This window comes from Notothenia rossii, assembly GCF_949606895.1.
Source record: "Notothenia rossii genome assembly, chromosome: 8".
Classification (NCBI taxonomy): domain Eukaryota; kingdom Metazoa; phylum Chordata; class Actinopteri; order Perciformes; family Nototheniidae; genus Notothenia; species Notothenia rossii.
This window is the reverse complement of record NC_136906.1, coordinates 1,652,063-1,670,404: the sequence shown is the minus strand read 5'-3', so window position 1 is coordinate 1,670,404 and position 18,342 is coordinate 1,652,063. Positions and strand designations below refer to the sequence as shown.

The 18,342-nt window shown below is 44.0% G+C and overlaps 1 pseudogene across 1 annotated transcript; it reads right to left on the bottom strand.

Annotated features, from left to right (window-relative positions):
• Positions 1 to 574: 574 nt before the first annotated feature.
• Positions 575 to 6,328, bottom strand: LOC307016571 (cyclin-dependent kinase 5 activator 1-like; annotated as a pseudogene). Its single transcript, XR_013810539.1, has 3 exons — positions 5,848 to 6,328; positions 2,330 to 2,948; positions 575 to 1,113 (listed from the first exon to the last, which is right to left on the bottom strand). The product of XR_013810539.1 is annotated as a cyclin-dependent kinase 5 activator 1-like (transcript).
• Between the last annotated feature and the right edge of the window lie 12,014 nt (positions 6,329 to 18,342).

Below are 18,342 nucleotides of genomic sequence, written 5' to 3'. Positions count from 1 at the left end.
ACATGTGAGTTGGTGTTCCACATGGAGCTGCTGTGATGCTACATGTGAGTTGGTGTTCCACATGGAGCTAGTGTGATGCTACATGTGTGTTGGTGTTCCACATGGAGCTAGTGTGATGCTACATGTGTGTTGGTGTTCCACATGGAGCTAGTGTGATGCTACATGTGTGTTGGTGTTCCACATGGAGCTAGTGTGATGCTACATGTGTGTTGGTGTTCCACATGGAGCTAGTGTGATGCTACATGTGTGTTGGTGTTCCACATGGAGCTAGTGTGATGCTACATGTGTGTTGGTGTTCCACATGGAGCTAGTGTGATGCTACATGTGTGTTGGTGTTCCACATGGAGCTAGTGTGATGCTACATGTGAGTTGGTGTTCCACATGGAGCTAGTGTGATGCTAGGAGCATCTCAGACTGGACCTGACCAGTAAAGTGTTATCGTAGCTACATGGAGATAAACCCTGATAAACACAAATTATGAATAAAGAAGAGGTTTGAAATGTGCTTTCCGTCCGGTGTGAACGCACCATTAGTCCTCAACATATTAACTCTTTCTATCCCCCCTTCCCTCCTCCCTTCCCTCCTTCCCTCCTCCCTTCCCTCCTTCTCTCCTTCTCTTATCGGTCGAGGCCTATGAGCAGCTTGGTCTTCTCCTCCTCCTTCTTGCTCTCGTTCTTCAGGTCTGAGAACACCTGGGTGAAGAAGTGCGGGTCGGTGTTGATCTGAAGCATCTTCCCGCTCATTCTGTCGATGATGTCCAGGCATCGGTCCCAGAAGAGCTCCTTCCTCTCCGCCTCCACCAGGAAGGGCTTCAGCGGGTACAGAGATCTCGTTGCCCATGTAGGAGTAGGACAGGTAGAGGCAGGTGAGCAGCGACGCCTGAAGCTCTCGCTCTGAGACCACCTCGGGGGAGACCACGTCGCGGCACAGCATGTAGAGGAAGACCACGTTAGCCGGGGTGATGAAGCCTTGGTCCTGCCAGCCCTGGAGGAGCAGAGACCTGTCCACGCTCCGCAGCCACAGCACCGGGTCCGTCGGAGAGAGACGCTTCAGACGGTAGCAGCGGCGGCACAGGAACTCTCCGAGGCTGCGCATCAACTCGCTGGTGGACGCCTGGGAGGGGAGAGAGAGAGAGAGAGAGAGAGAGAGAGAGAGAGAGAGAGAGAGAGAGAGAGAGAGAGAGAGAGAGAGAGAGAGAGAGAGAGAGAGAGAGAGAGAGAGAGAGAGAGAGAGAGAGAGAGAGAGAGAGAGAGAGAGAGAGAGAGAGAGAGAGGTGGGAGGAGTCTGGCATGCTAAAGACACTCGAGGAATCTCCGGAGCTTTCCAAGTTCAAATCTCTACAAAGTTAATGTTCAATGTCTTGTCTTTTTATTCTGATGCAACGCAAACCTTTCCCAGATTGGATCAAAGTGCTTCTTCTCTTCTCAGGTTCCCACTTCGCCTGTTTTTAAATCTCCTTCAAAGACCCACTGGGTCTCCCGTGCTTTTGCATTCGGGGTTTTCTATTTCCTTGTGTTGTAAAATGTTCTGTACATCCTGAGAGTTTTTCAGTCTGTGTTTATAAGTATGGTTTTATTGTCTCATGCTTTTACGTCCGATTGTTTTTGTCTAAATCTATTTATGCTGTTCTTTATATACGTATTGATGTAAAGCACTTTGGGCAACGCTGTTGTTTTAAAATGTGCCGTATGAATAAAGTTGGATTGGAAATAGAGACAAAGAAAAAGCAGCTTTTGATGAAATATTGACCTGGACACGTTTTGCACTTTGGGCTGCGCCAATCAGGAAGCTCTGTGAATAACGTGTGTTTATTTATTATGCAGCTCGAGCAGCTGCACGTCTTCTCACTGCCCGCAGACAGCGTGACCACATCACCCCGACCCCGGCCTCACTGCACTGGCTTCCAGTTCGGTTCAGAACTGATTTTAAAATCCTTTTATTTGTTTTCAAAGCCCTGAATGGGCTGGCTCCGGCCTTTGTAGCTGAACTCCTCCAGCGCTGCACCCCAGAGCCTTAAGGTCAGCTGACCCCAGGCTCTGGATCACTCTGCCCCTCCACGTGAGGTCGTCCAGACCCTAGGGGTTTTTAAATCTACTCTTAAAACTCACTTCTTCTCTCTGGCCTTCTCGTCAGAGTGTTGTTATTTATTGTCTTCTGTTTGCTATCGCAGTAAAGTGTTTTTATTGCATTATTTATTGAGCACTTTGGCTCGACTGAAAATCGTTTAAAAAAGGTGCTGAATAAATAAATGTTGATTTATTATCTGGCACGTTCAGGTCTACTGGCGAATAGACACCGCTAACAAAGCTCTTTTTGATGAAATGCTTACCTGGACGATGACTCGTTTGGGCGTGCCGGTGGCATTGGAAGGCTGGACCCCGGCGTGGGAACTCTTCCTGGAGGCTAGGTTGACGTTGGCGAGGGTTTTAGAAACTGGCAGGTGGGCAACTTTGACTTTAACGGTGCCGATGGTGGAGCTCGCCGTTGCGTCCGGGCCGGAGGAAAACAAGGACAGATTCGCACACGACTGGGATTTCTTCAGCTTCAGGCTATTAGACGCCGAACTCACGGTGATCGTGGCGTCCGGAGAGTTTCCTTTCCCGCTGTCTCCGCCCTCCGCCTGCAGCTTTTTCGATTCCTTCCTTTTCGCCGACACCGCCACGATGCGTTTCCATGGCAGCACGCTGATGATGGACGGACGTTTGAAGGATTTCCCGGCGTTGTTGGAGGTGTTGTCCTTGGCGTCTTTGGCGTTTTTGCTGTTCTGCACCGCGGTGTAGTGTCCCACCGTCGCCGGGCCGTCATCAAACAGCGCCGCTTTCCGGTAGCTGGGCGACGACAGAGAGAGCACGGTACCCATGATGATGCTTCGGGAGGAGGGTCAGCTGACGGGTCGGGAGGAAGAGATTCGAGAAGGAGCGGAGAGAGTCTCACACTTCAGGAGGAATCTGTGAGAGGAGAAGAAGAAGGAGGCGCACTTTATTAATCACGGAGCAAGAAAGATCAGAAGTTCAAATGAACACCACAGAAACATGAATACACAACAACACGAGGCAGACATTAAGGTTAACACAAAGCTCAGACCACGTGGAGTCCCTCCAGGAACAAACACATCGCCCACATCTCAGGAGAAACAAGAGATGCTTCAGTGTTAGAGCTTTTGTTCAGGAGGTTTTATTCGGTGTCCCCAGAGTCAGAGCTAACTTTGCCGAGGCAGCTTTTAGCTTTCATTCAAACACAAACTGCCTGACATTTGTAAAGATACGTTAAAACCCTTTCTTTGTAATGCAGCCTGAGACTTTGAGCTGCAGGCAGCACTGCATCACTTTTATGAATTGTCTCTTGTTGTTTTTGTGTTTGTTTAGTTTTTAGTGATGTGTTAAATGTGAAGCACTTTGAGCTGCCTCTGTGTCTTTAAATGTGCTTTACAAATAAACTAACCTTGAACCTTGAGAACTTGAAGTAAACGGTTATTTTGTGTTTTTTTTGTACATTATTGAGTGTTCTTGCATTTTAATGTGTGAGTTTTTTATACCTCGGACTGTAGGAAACAGTATTTCGATCTTTCTGTGAGTACAAACATATTTTGAGATTGAAAATAAAGTTGACTTTGACTACTCAGCGTCCACACGGGGCGTGCTTTGAAGCTTGCCGGTGAGCTTGTCTGAAATTCGACCAACAACAACATGAATCTCCCGCCCCTGACACACAAGCACGCGGTTTGATTGGCTAGAGCTTGCACTGGCATATGATTTGATTGGCTGACGCTTCCGTCGACGCTTCAAAAGTTGAACATTGCTCAACTTTTGCAGCGAGCAACGCTTTGAATGCAGTTCGGCAAAGCGTGACGTCACCCCATTCAAAGGGAATGGGCAGAAGCGTTGAAGCTTCAACGCACGCCGCCGTGTGGACGGGCCGTCATACACAATAACAGCAAATCAGGGGTTTGGATTTCATGTGGCCCCGTCAGAGCTGGCAAAGAATATGACACGTTTATAGAGTGGTTTAGTGACGCGTCCTAAAACCAGGAAGTAAACTGCGTATGGGTTCCTTCCAGTTCCCTCGACAAAGAGCAACTTCTCCATAGGATTTTTGGAAAATAGCTGGAAATAAGGGCTGTGGTTTTTTATTAATGCAAAATATACTTTAAATTAAGAAACCTGACAGTATAAAGAAATTAGAGTTAGCTCCAGCTTTAGCAGCTTTAAATAAAACATTAACTCGGTATAATCCTCCTCCTCACGCACTTCTCCCAGAAGTATGTTGATGATTTTTCTACCTCGGTAATATTTTTGAATTCGGTCAGATCTATGTGTAACAGTGTATTTCTACACATTGATTGATTGATTGATAAATGTATTTCGAACAAGTAAAATAAATAATTACAAAACAATTTGTTTCCAGTGCATGTAAGACAAAACAAAAAAAAGTGAAATTTCTAGTGTTCGAAAAGGAGTGAGAAGAAGTAATGTATTTAATCTCACCCCCTTGTCCCTAAATTATTTATTTATAATCTATAATCTATAAATAATTATCATTATTATGAATTATTATTATTATTATTTAGTGCTGGCACAGCATTTTAGTTCTTCTCCTCCCACATCGCAGAAACTCCGTTCAAACATCAAAACGTTCAGCTCGGTCGGGAATCGATGGCTATTACTTTTCTCATTCATAACTTTCATAATTCCAGAGATACATCCCATAATACATCACATTTTTAACATTGAAGTCAATGGAGAACTCTTCAGACTTATATTCTGCTGCTTTTCCAAGCCTTTTCACTTTCTTTTCTTTTCTCATCACATTCAAGCCCCCAGTGTTCATGTATCATTTCAATCTCAATTCTTCACTCTCTTCTTACACATTACATTTCAGCAGTTTAGCGTCAGCTTTTCAGCATAAAGCATTCCCACTAGCAATTTCTTCAGGAATTGCATTCTCTAGTTATTATTAGTTATATATATACACATACATACACACAGTAGCCTACATAGATCATACATTTCTACACATGTGTTGTTACTGAAGATGGAGCTCATGGTAATGACTTTATATACTGCTGCTGGATATCAATATAATGTACATTATTAATTGTATATGTTGTATTAGATTAAATCCTGCACCAAAGCTGTTACCTCAAAGGTACTTTACACCACTGAGTATCACCTCAACTCAAACAAACGATCAGAGTTCTTGCTGTTCTAGACTGACAGCATTATGAACTCTACATAATGAGATGCATTCCCTCACAGCACTATGTATAATACACGCTGCAACATAAAGGACTGTTTCCCACCTCCAGCAGCTCTGCGTTTCATTTCCCTTCAGTTTCAATCTGCAGTCCCTCCCATGCAGAGAGAGGGATTAAACATGCTAGCCTCCCTCTGAACACGGGGCATACTGCAGCCTCCAGGATTATGTAAGAAAAGGCCAGAGAAATGTGCGCCAGCATCCATTTTAGCTCCAAAATGGAAGCTCTGCAACACACACCCACCACCACACACACATGCACGAGTGTGTGTGATGCATTCATCATGTACATATGAAACATAGAGCCAACACACACCCGTGCATTAACACCCATATCTCACCTCTTTGCGCGGGCTTCTAATACTAGTTGAATATTACATTTTGACATTTCTATATCTGTTTATAGGTTTCTAGTTATTTTTATTGTTTTATCATTGTACTCCTATTGTGTGATATTGTATGTGTTCCCTGTACAGCACTTTGGTCCGCTGAGGTTGTTTGAAATGTGCTGTGTAAATAAATACAGATTGAGATTGCGTGTGTGTGTGTGTGTGTGGGGGGGGGGGGGGGGGGGTGACACTTCCATGTTCCTACCTTGTGATTAATGGACTCTCCTCCGGGACTCCATCACCCCCTCAGGTCCAAAAGCTCTCCGCTGCCCGGGGTCTGGTGCAGAAAGGCTCGGTTCCGGAGCTTGTTTCCTGGTGCCTCAGATCCGCATGCGTAAAAACAGCGTCCCTCTCTCGGTGCGGAAGGGAACGAGCTTCACTCCTTCTTCTCCTTCTCCTTCTCCTTCTTCTCCTCCTCCTCCTCCTTCTTCTTCTTCTTCTTCTTCTCTCGCAGCAGCAGCAGCAGCAGCTCGCTGGAAGATGTCTTCCATCGAGAGGCTTTAATATCCTACGATGCCCGCATCCCGCGCGCACACAGCAGGGGGGAGACCCGCGGAGAAATCTCTGAAAACATAAAGATGGAGCGGAGAGGGGAGAAAATGGACTCTATCAAATATTCCAAAAATAGACAGCAGCAGATTAAAGCCGCTGCTTTGATGCGGGAATCTGCAGTTATTCCGGTTGGATGTGCGAGAGAAACGGAGCCTTCTGATTGGCTACTGGAGGGATCCTGCTGCAGCCAATCAGAGAGGAGCGCTGTCTGAGGTGCTGATCCTGCAGAGAGGAGGAGGAAGAGGAGGAGGATTTTATGAATGACTCTCTCTCTCTCTCTCTCTCTCTCTCAATATATTATTACGAAGTCAGAACAGAACATGCTTGTAGATCACGGTGTAAGAACGTGGTAGTTGAACTACATTTCTAGAACCAGGGGTGCACATCACTTTTTTGCCCTGGTTCTCAAAGGAGCACCTGCAGATGTTGCTTGGTGCTCATCCTTAAAATGAAATAAACCGTAACTTTTGAGGGGTATTTATTTACCAGACACACGGCACTGAACACACATGCAGGGGGGAACACACACACATGCAGAGGTGAACACACACACACATGCAGGGGTGAACACACACACATGCAGAGGTCAACACACACACATGCAGGGGTGAACACACACACATGCAGAGGTGAACACACACACATGCAGAGGTGAACACACACACATGCAGAGGTCCACACACACACATGCAGAGGTGAACACACACACATGCAGAGGTGAACACACATGCATGCAGGGGTGAACACACACACATGCAGGGGTGAACACACACACATGCAGAGGTGAACACACACACATGCAGGGGTGAACACACACACATGCAGAGGTGAACACACACACATGCAGAGGTGAACACACACACATGCAGAGGTGAACACACACACATGCAGGGGTGAACACACACACATGCAGGGGTGAACACACACACATGCAGGGGTGAACACACACACATGCAGAGGTGAACACACACACATGCAGAGGTGAACACACACACATGCAGAGGTGAACACACACACATGCAGGGGTGAACACACACACATGCAGAGGTGAACACACACACATGCAGGGGTGAACACACACACATGCAGAGGTGAACACACACACATGCAGAGGTGAACACACACACATGCAGAGGTGAACACAAGACAACATTAGCACGACCAGTAATCCTACAAGCTGTCATCACTGTCCTCCTCTCTGTCAGACATGGTAGCTGATGATGTAGGCCTACTTCTTTCTCTCTGGTTGAGTCTGCGATCAGCTGCTGGTTTGGGGTCGAAAGTCTCTTGTCATCTGAGACAAGTGGATGTAATCAAATAAGCATGTGAACATAACCAATAACCTTCCATAGCCAATAACAAATGAATGTAATTTATTTTATTTGTGTTGTTCATTCATATCTTATTTCACCTTAACATTTATTTATGATTTTTTTTTATCTCTCCAGTTTAAAACGATATGTCTGGTTTACTGTCCTATAGTATACATTGGAATGATTTCAAAACTGTTTTATCCCAATAATTATAAAGGAGTGCCTTGGAAATATGTGTTTACATAAATTGTGACCAAACCGTTTGAACTTAGACTAAAGTGAACTATCTAAACACTCAGAGTCCTTTACCTCACTGAGCTGTAGCTATCAGCCTCTCAGAGAGTCCTTCACCTCACTGAGCTGTAGCTATCAGCCTCTCAGTCTGACTGGAGAGGACTCTCCCTCCACCTCTCAGAGAGTCCTTCACCTCACTGAGCTGTAGCTATCAGCCTCTCAGTCTGACTGGAGAGGACTCTCCTCCACCTCTCAGAGAGTCCTTCACCTCACTGAGCTGTAGCTATCAGCCTCTCAGTCTGACTGGAGAGGACTCTCCCTCCACCTCTCAGAGAGTCCTTCACCTCACTGAGCTGTAGCTATCAGCCTCTCAGTCTGACTGGAGAGGACTCTCCCTCCACCTCTCAGAGAGTCCTTCACCTCACTGAGCTGTAGCTATCAGCCTCTCAGTCTGACTGGAGAGGACTCTCCTCCACCTCTCAGAGAGTCCTTCACCTCACTGAGCTGTAGCTATCAGCCTCTCAGTCTGACTGGAGAGGACTCTCCCTCCACCTCTCAGAGAGTCCTTCGCCTCACTGAGCTGTAGTTATCAGCCTCTCAGTCTGACTGGAGAGGACTCTCCTCCACCTCTCAGAGAGTCCTTCACCTCACTGAGCTGTAGCTATCAGCCTCTCAGTCTGACTGGAGAGGACTCTCCTCCACCTCTCAGAGAGTCCTTCACCTCACTGAGCTGTAGTTATCAGCCTCTCAGTCTGACTGGAGAGGACTCTCCCTCCACATCATTGTAGAAACATCTTCTTCTTATATCCGTTAGAGCAGCTAGCACCAGATGCTAATAACAACAGCGCTGGTACCGGGAGGTGCACCCTCCCTTTCTCCCTCGCTCACTCGCACTTTGGCTGTGAGCTGCGGGCGCCAAATAAGCCAACATCCCCCATTTTCATCACTTACAGCACCCATCGTACAGGGCAAATGAAACGTGTAACCGGGGTGAAAAGGGTGTTACATTTACTGAATTATGAATGTTGTTACATCGAGGCCGAAAGTTAGGATGAGCGCAAACGGTCAAAACTTTTTTTTCTCTCCCAGAGCTGTCAGCGCAGCGCATCCCCAGATCTAGCGCCCTAGGCGAACATCTATAACGCGGCTACGGGTCGGCCCTGAGTTCATATGCAACTCGCAAATATCTTTCTCTCTCTCTCTCTCTCTCTCTCTCTCTCTCTCTCTCTCTCTCTCTCTCTCTCTCTCTCTTCTCTCTTCTCTCTCCTCCACCAGTTAGGTGCAAGCCCTGTCTACAACCCTTTCCCAGTCTGTACCCTCTTAGAGCAGCATTTAAGAATTTAGAGCCATTCATAGAGAGGCTGCCATACAAGGGGTCCACTGCTCAGAGAGACTAACATCCACACCTCGGCCATAGGGAGCAACGTGGGGTTAAGTATCTTGCCCAATTTACGTCAGGATCCAACACGTTCTCACTCCCAACCCGTCACACGTTGATGGTCGGTCAGAGCCCCTCCCCGTCACTATATTACGGACAGGGTGCCCCTTAAAGACCCTGTGAAGTGTGCACCTGTGCATGATCTGTTATGCTAATACGTATAGTAATGACCAAAATTGTCCATTGGAACCCAAATCAAAAAATGTTGGAATAGCAACGAATTTGACGAGTTTTGAATTTTCCGGGGAAATCTGCAGTCGACCTTCGCCTTTGTGGGCGTGGCTTGAGATCTACTGCGTGACGTCACGAGATGGACGCCGCCGCACTGTTTACATTCACCACCGTTCGTTTTTTCTCTTTTTCAAAGTCGAATTTCTCAACGTTTTTGAGCTAGTATTTTCCTGGAAAGTGTGTCGGAGTCGACTGGAAGTGATTGCCAATCGAGAAAACCTGACAATGGAGGCGACAGTGAAGAAAGAGGGATGAAAAACACAGGGGAAACGATGCATTGCCGCTGGCTGTAGTAATGTCAAGTCTGCCGAAGTGGCGATATTTCTGTTCCCAAAAGATGAAGGTGAGCCTGGCTGGTGTCATTGTTTCGGAGATTCTTTGATTGATCATGATAAATAAAGGCCACTGGTCGATTCGAGAGAGAGAGAGAGAGAGACTGACAGAGTTACAGGGTTGTCGTTAGCATCTGGTGCTAGCTCGGAGCTAACGGAGATTAGCTGTTTCAACAATAAGGAGAGGGAGAGTGCTCTCCTGTGGGACTGAGAGAGATAACGTCAGCTCAGAGAGGTAAACTGTAGCCTAAGTTATCTCAGTGGGTTTGGTCATCTATGTCAACAAATATTTCCATCTATGTAATATTAGTTGTATAAAATAGGTTAAGAAATCCTTCCAATGTTTTTTGATTATTGAAATATATGTTTCATATGAGTGTTGAGAGCTGTATCCATAAATCTCTTAATGTTGCCCTCAAAGTGCACCAGATTGATCACTTTCCTCATCTATCCGAAAAGCTGTCCAAATCAATCATTTCTCTCACACTAGTATCACTTTCCAGAGTCTCCGCCATGTTTACAATCACAACTGGGTACATCTTGTGACGTCACAGCCACTATCGTCTGCAACTTCCGTTAGGCTCGGACGGCAAAATTAATAATTCATTAATTCATTAATTATGAATTATTAAAAATTATTTTAGCCATGAACAGGCACAATGATAAGTAAGGAATGAAACTGCCATTTCATTTTGGTGCAAAAACATGCACTTCACTGGGCCTTTAAGAGCCAGTTTTCAACTGGCAGGGCGTCCCATTGACCTCCATAGCGTTGATAATAGACGCCATGAGAACGCTCCCCGACGGTCGGTTGTTATTGTCAATATTAATATATTAATTATTTATTTTTTAATAGTCACACTCGATTTTGCCGTTTTTCTTGTTGCCCCAGCTGGTCGACACCTCTTTTAGCAGAAACAAAGGCTACATTAATGTATTAAACTGATGTTAATCCATGTGTGTGGATGTGGTTGCAAGGCAACGCAATAATTTACAAACCCTTCAGCTACAACCCTAATTATATTTAAAAAAAATTCAGAAGGCCTCACAAAATACTTTAATTTAAATTACAATGTAAATGTGAAGGGATGTGTGTAATGTGGTGATTTACATTATTCACCCGCGGATCTATGGGTTGGGGTATTGTTCCGCACGGACATTTTAGTTAATCGACTTCCTGTTGATGTGAAATCCGAAAACATTTTTTAAATAAAATAATACTTTACTCCGAGTGTTCTTGCTTTTCTCTTTGGAGGTCTTCACATAACGGCATTGTAATACACGGTTCGGCTGCATTACATATTACAGATCTGCCGTAGTTCACTATTTATAGAGCCCTGATGAGAAGACTTCTAGACAAACAGAAGAACTGCCGCCGAAACTGAATATGTGACGTGGATCATAAATATATCAGCAATTAAACAAAATCTTCAATTTCTCTTCACACAATACGTCTCCTTGCAGGATCAATACTAATTCAACTAACTTTTATATTTGATCCAATCGGTATATTGGTATATTTACACCATAACGGTGCACAGCTGATAGAAAGGGACACCTGGTGGTTAAAGCACGTTATTGAAATGTATTATTTTTATTATTAGATATTAATAGGAGACACAGACAGACGAACTGATAAGGCTTTATTTAAACATTAAAGAATGCGTTAAGGTCTTATTTTGAATAAGAACAAAGCTTTGGGGGTATACATATTAAGCCTGTGGTGACCACTGTAATACATAATTCACTCATGGAACTACAGGTTGGGGGTATTGTTTCCACACAGTATGTGTTGCTAACTGTGTATATTGTATGCCCTCCTTGCTTTTCCTCCCTTCTCTTCCCGGATTGCAAACGGACAACATATGCTAATCTGCTCAATAAAGTCAACTTTTGCACCTTTGATGCACCGCCTCCGACTCCTATCTCTCGGCACTACATTGGTGACCCTGACATAAGTCTCGCAGAAGTATCCGTGACTGAACCGAACATTTCATTACATCACATGTCACTTGTTAGACGCTTCTATCCAAAGCGACTCACATACTCAATACTGTGGACAATCCCCACAGGAGCACTTTGGGGTGAAGTGTCTCAGGGACACAACGACATGCTGACTGCAGTGGGGTTTGAACCTGTGATCCCCTGATCCCAACACCAAAGCTCAATCCACTGCGCCACATGGCAAAAAACGCTGTTTTTCTCTATATGCCGGAGATTTTTGGAGACGTCCGTGGCTGCATGGACTGAGGCTCGGTGCGCCACCCACGGAATGGCTGAGGACGTCACTCGCCATATAAAACATTCATAGTTTATTAAATGAACATTTAACACTGTTTCCTGTAAGATGTTGCACGAGGCCCCCGGTACCGGGGTCTCTCGGGCTTAACAGGTTATATACAGTTTTTAATGAACTATTAGTAGAGAATAACGAGTAATGAATATACTTTATTTTGTAGATACCCCCAAAGCTTTTTGCTTACATGTATTCAAAAGAAGACCTTATTCTATATTTCTATCATTGACCTTCTACTTTCCCACTATAGAACAGACCTTAGGCAAGGCAAGGCAAGTTTATTTATACCGACCCTTTCAACACAAGGCAATTCAAAAGTGCTTTACAAAAATGAAAGACATTAAGAAAAAGGCATTTTAAACAGTCATTAAAAAGCAACACAATCTACCTGCATTGCATTACTCTAAAGTGTAATAACGTGCTTTAACCAGTAGGTGCTTTGGGTTAAAAAGCTGTCAAGTTTACAGGGTTAACAAAATAAAATATACTGCTGTTTCTGGTTTAGTTTACGACGGATATATTTAGTTATTGTTTTGATATTTGTAACACAACAGCAATGGAAAAAACCCACAGCGACACAGAAAAGATGGTCTTAACATGACCCAGCAGTCTAGTAGTTAATAAAAAACAATAATATTCAAACAAAATATTACTACTAACTTTATTGTGAAATGCAAACTGAACGGTAAAAGAATAGTTTCCGGTCTATTCTGGGCCCGATCTCTGTAGATAAATAAAAATAAAAAACTACGACAGATGTGTAATATATTTAATGCAGCCGAACCATTTATTACAATGCATTTATGTGATGGCTTTCAAAGAGTAAAGCAAGCACTGCTGAATAAAGTATGATTTGATCTTTTACGAAACGTTTTTTTTCATATGGAATGCAGTTGGAGGTCAACCAATCACAGAGCTTGAGAACTAATCACGGGGTTTATCGAGCAAAGCGGAACGATAGCTGAGGATTATGGGTAGTGTCTTCGGCAATCCTAAACTCTGAAAAGATATTTGTTTCTTTACATTACATTACATTTAGCTGAGGCTTTTATCCAAAGCGACTGACAATAAGTGCATTCGACCAACAAAGTACAACCTTGAAGAAAACAGAATCATATAAGTTCATCAGGTTTCATAGAGCCAAATATTTCAAGTGCTACTCAACTGGCTTTAGATAAGCCAGCCCTTTATTAGTATATAAGTGCTTTGTTAGTAATTCTATCTCTGGAAGTGGAGTCCAAAGAGATGAGTTTTCAGTCTGAAGAAGATGTGTAAGCTTTCTGCTGTCCTGATTTCAATGGGGAGCTCATTCCACCATTTTGGATCCAGGATAGCAAACCCACGTGTTTCTGCTGATGGGAACTTGGGTCCCCCTCGCAGTGCGGGTGCAGCGAGCTGTTTGGCTGATGCAGAGCGGAGTGCACGTGCTGGGGTGTACGGTTTAACCATGTCCTGGATGTAGGAAGGGCCAGATCCATTCACAGCATGGTACGCAAGTACCAGTGTCTTGAAGTGGATTCTAGCAGTTACTGGAAGCCAGTGAAGGGAGCGGAGGAGCGGCGTGGTGTGGGAACATTTAGGAAGGTTGAAGACCAGACGAGCCGCTGCATTCTGGGTGAGCTGCAGAGGTCGGATGGCACATGCAGGTAGACCTCTCAGAATCAAAGGGGAAAAATACAAAAGCATCTTACACAATTTAAACCCATCAATGTTGTGTAATTAACAATCTGGTGTTTTTGAGTTGATGAGTAGTGCAGATATCACTGTCGGATCAATCCACAGTAAGGAGAATACTTACTTCCGGGTGTACAATTCTCCGTTATCCAATGAATGGACGCTCACATTGCCTTTAAGGGCAGCCGACACAAACGAATGCCGTGCTTCCATGAGCGTCAAATCCCGCCGCAGATGGGAATACATTGCAATCAGTTGAAAGCTCTTTGCGTCCCTTTATGAAGCTGAAGGAGCCTCGGAGCGTCACAACTGCACGCCACGGGACCCTGACCAAACGTCGCTCCTGGACGCTTCGGGAGTGGGACTGTGTTGTTCATTGGCAGAAAACCTCTCACAGCCCCAGTCCCCCAAACGGGTATCTGGACCACCTCAATTCTAAACATCAGATCAATGTCTCCCTGTGCAAACTCAAGATATCAACATGTTCAGATCACAAGTCCAGACACAAAGAGCGTGCTTTGACGTAACTCCAAAACCCAAAGATTGCTTGATAACTCTTCAAAGTTCTCACTGATGATGAGATAAAAAAGTCGTGTTGTCGGTCCACCAATGAGAGGCTGTTGCTGAGGGTTGATACAGATCTTATAAGTGAGCGGTGTCAGTGTTTGCACAACACTCTCGAGGAAACCTCGGAGCAGAATGGCTGCAGTCTCAGAGCTCTCCGTGCTGCTGCTTGCTCTCATCAGCAACATTCACGCTGAAGAACTCATCGTCCTCCGAGAGGAAAGAGAGTCTCTCACCTTCGAGCTCCAGAGGAGGCCGGCTCCTGCCTGATCTCCAGATGTGTTGGTGAGGAGAAGCTGGTCCTGTGGAACACCTCTGACCTCTGGCCCCAGAACTCCTCAGTACCTGAAGACCTGAAACAACGACTCATCAGCGTGGCCAATACTTCTTCCTACAAGATCCAGAACCTGACCCATTCAGACTCCGGCCTGTACCGAGAGGGGTGCTGGACTGAGGGCAACGTGACTCATGAGAGAAACACCACACTGACTGTTTGTGGTTCAATAGGTGATATCAATAGTGTAGATGTGATACCTGGAGGAACAATAGACCTGCCTTGTCCTGGAGCAGCTGACCACCAGGATGTCCAGTGGCTCAAACGGGATAACCGATCTGAACAAGGAATATGGACCAGAGTTTTTGGGGACGATACGGCATCAGTGATGGACGATGATAGAGGAAGATACCAAGTGGTGAAGAACACATCAGCTCTACGTATATCCAACATCTCAACAGCTGACCTCAATGTGTACACCTGCCTGCTGATGGACCAACAGCTGTGTGTTCGCAGTGAGACTGTAGAGTTTGTGCTGAACACAGAGATGATCTATCACTCAGTGGAAGACACGGCTGTGTTGCAGTGCCCTGTCTCTAGTTTCCGTGGAGACAAGCCTCCATATTGGGAAACTGAGTTATACAACATTGACCAAGGACACCATCACCAGCCTGTGGGTGTAATGGACCAGAACTTTTCTCTGGTGTTAACATCGGTAACGTTAAATCACACAGGTTGGTACTATTGTAAAACCTTCAATACTGTGAAAACATATTGGCTGTGGGTGTGCCCCAAATCCCCCCCCCCTGCTGTGGAGCTCTTCTCAGGGGGAGAAGAAGTCACTCTCAGATGCAAAGATTTGGAAAAGGGTCGGCAGCACTATTGGTTCTTTAAGTCAAACCGAACCAAAGGAAGGACCCTTAGTCCGTATGATCAGATCAGTAAGAATGTGCACATGGACACTGATGGGAGATTGGTGATTTCTGATGTCTCTCTGCGAGACACAGGAGAGTATTGGTGTGCAGTCTCTGGTGATGATGATCAGTGTCTGTTTTCCACCAAGACCCTCCTGAAGCACAGAGACCCCTTTGGGGTTCACTCCACCTTCTACGCAGTGAGATGCTCAGCGCTCAGTGTTCTGCTGCTGATGCTCTGTGTTGCTGTAGTCACTGTGACCCTGAGGACCAGAACACGGGACACTTGATATGCATCTGTTCACTTCCCTCTGTCCTCGTCCTCTTTCATACAGCGGCTCAGAAACAGCATTTAAACACTGGATGTGAGACATTCATGCAAACACAACATCTGAGAGATAGAGAGAGAGAGAGAGAGAGAGAGAGAGAGAGAGAGAGAGAGAGAGAGAGAGAGAAGAGAGAGAGATTAATGTGAGATTTAATGTAACATCATTATTATTATTATTTTTCATGGATAAATTCATTAACAATTGAGAAGTACAAAACGTGAAACTTAAGAAAAGGAATACAAAATGGAAATACCTAATAATGCTTGGAAAAAAGACTATTGTTGGGATTTTTTATGAAGATATCTTTAATATATCATACATTTGATTAAATATAAATATATTATTAGATGTGTTATATATATTTTTTAAATTTAAAATAAGAGAGAGAGAGAGAGATTACAAAGACCAACGGCAAAATGTAAAATCATTATTTTGAATTTAATTATTTAATTATTATTATTTTTGTTGATAAATTATTTGACAATTTTGAAAATAGAAAAGATGACACTTCAGAAAATAAATGAAATATATAAAAACCCCAATATAAATATCCCAAAATACAGAGAAAAAATGGTTTTAAATGTTGAAAGTAAATAAATATATTTAAATGAATATAAACATATATTTAGTTTTGTATGAATATATTTTTGTATATTGTAAATATATGTGTGTTTTGCTCTTCTTGTAAAGACTTGTGATGTTAGGATCCCTGCTCCGCTCTGCTCCGTGTTGTTTTTATGTATATTGTTAAATGTTCACTTATCAACCTTTTGAACATCGCTCTTAAATTCAATGATTTTAATTCACTTATTTTTAATCGTGTGTTTTTATACTGATGTTTTATTTCAAATCAAATAATTGTGATTTTCTTTTAATTAGATTAGATTTATCTTTCATGCATTTCATAATGTCTGCACCTCTCATGGTGTCAGTGTTGTATCATGTGTTCTCATACCTTGGTATATATATCTATCAGTTATCAAGTGTCTGTATAATAAAGATTACAAATAACCAATCAAACCTGGAAGCCTCTTCTTGCTGTTTTGTGATTATAATTATTATAATATTATTATTTTAAACAGAGCTTTATATTTAAAAGTAACGTCCACAAAGTTGATGAATTGAGGAATCTGAGAAGCTAAAGGGGTTCAACCCTCCAGATGGAAACCCCTCACTATATTAAAGGTTTAATGGTTAGTTGCATTTAGGGGAAGTTTGAGGAGGTTTCATGGACATCTTTCAGAGAGATGACAGGAAATGGATCCAAAACCACTGAGGCTCAAACTCAGATCCTGAGATATGGAAGAACAGCGTCACGGTGTGAAAGACTGGTGCCTCTGGTCACTCTGTTTCAAAAGGGGGGGGGGACACTTTTTCAGATAGAAATAAAATTGCATTGCAACACGCTTTCTTTGTACACACTAGTTTCCTTACTATATATAGACAGGGTTCACAGAGTCAGGCAACAGACTGGTTTCATAGGAACCATTATATATATTTCTGTGTATGTGTTTGGGGGGGGAATTATTATTGAGGAAGCCAATGATCTCGTCTTTTGTTAAGACTCTTGAACACGCCTGTTCTCCACAGCGACAAAAGCACATCTTTACACTAAACTTACAGTTCTTTGTGCACGCTATTTTTCAGAACAATTATAAGTTTTACTTTTCAAAAGTGCTGGGGACATGTCCCCAGTGTCCCCAGTGTCCCCAGTGTCCCCACTGACCTCAGTGTACCCAGTGTCCCCAGAGCAAACGGCTCTGATTCATGTCTATTGGACACACACTCTCACTGAGTACCACCAAACACACAAAGCTCCGCTGATGCTTTTGTTTGAAATGATGCTTTCATCAAGCACAGCAGGTTAATAACGCACAGGAAGTCAGAACAGAACATGCTTGTAGGTCACGGTGTAAGAACGTGGTGGTTGGACTGCATTTCTACAACCCTTTCCCAGTCTGTACCCTCTTAGAGCAGCATTTACCAATTTACAGCCAATCAGAGAGAGGCTGCCATACAAGGAGCCCACTGCTCAGAGAGACATCCACACATCGGCCATCGGGAGCAACGTGGGGTTCAGTATCTTGCTCAATTTACACCAGGTTCAAACCCCCAACCCTTCCATTGGTAGAACACCTCTCACAGCCCCAGTCCCCCAAACTGGTGTCTGGACCACCTCGACTCGAACCATCAGATCAACGTCTCCCTGTGCGGCAAACTCAAGAGATCAACATGTTCAGATCAGAAGACACGAAGAGCGTGCTTTGATGTAACTCCAAAACCCAGAGATGACTTGATACCGTTCAGAGTTTCCACTGAGATAAAGAAGTGATGTTGTCTGACCACCAATGAGACGCTGATACAGATCTTATGAAGTGAGCAGTGTTTGAGCAACACTCTGATGAAATGATTAGTTGTATCTGGTTTTAAACAACGTTAAACTCTTATGCTGAAGGAGAAAGAGGACTTAAATGAATCCCTGGATCACAAACATCCCCTGTGAAAACCACACCAAGTGATTTATGAGTAAAATATGTAGAAGAGTGTGT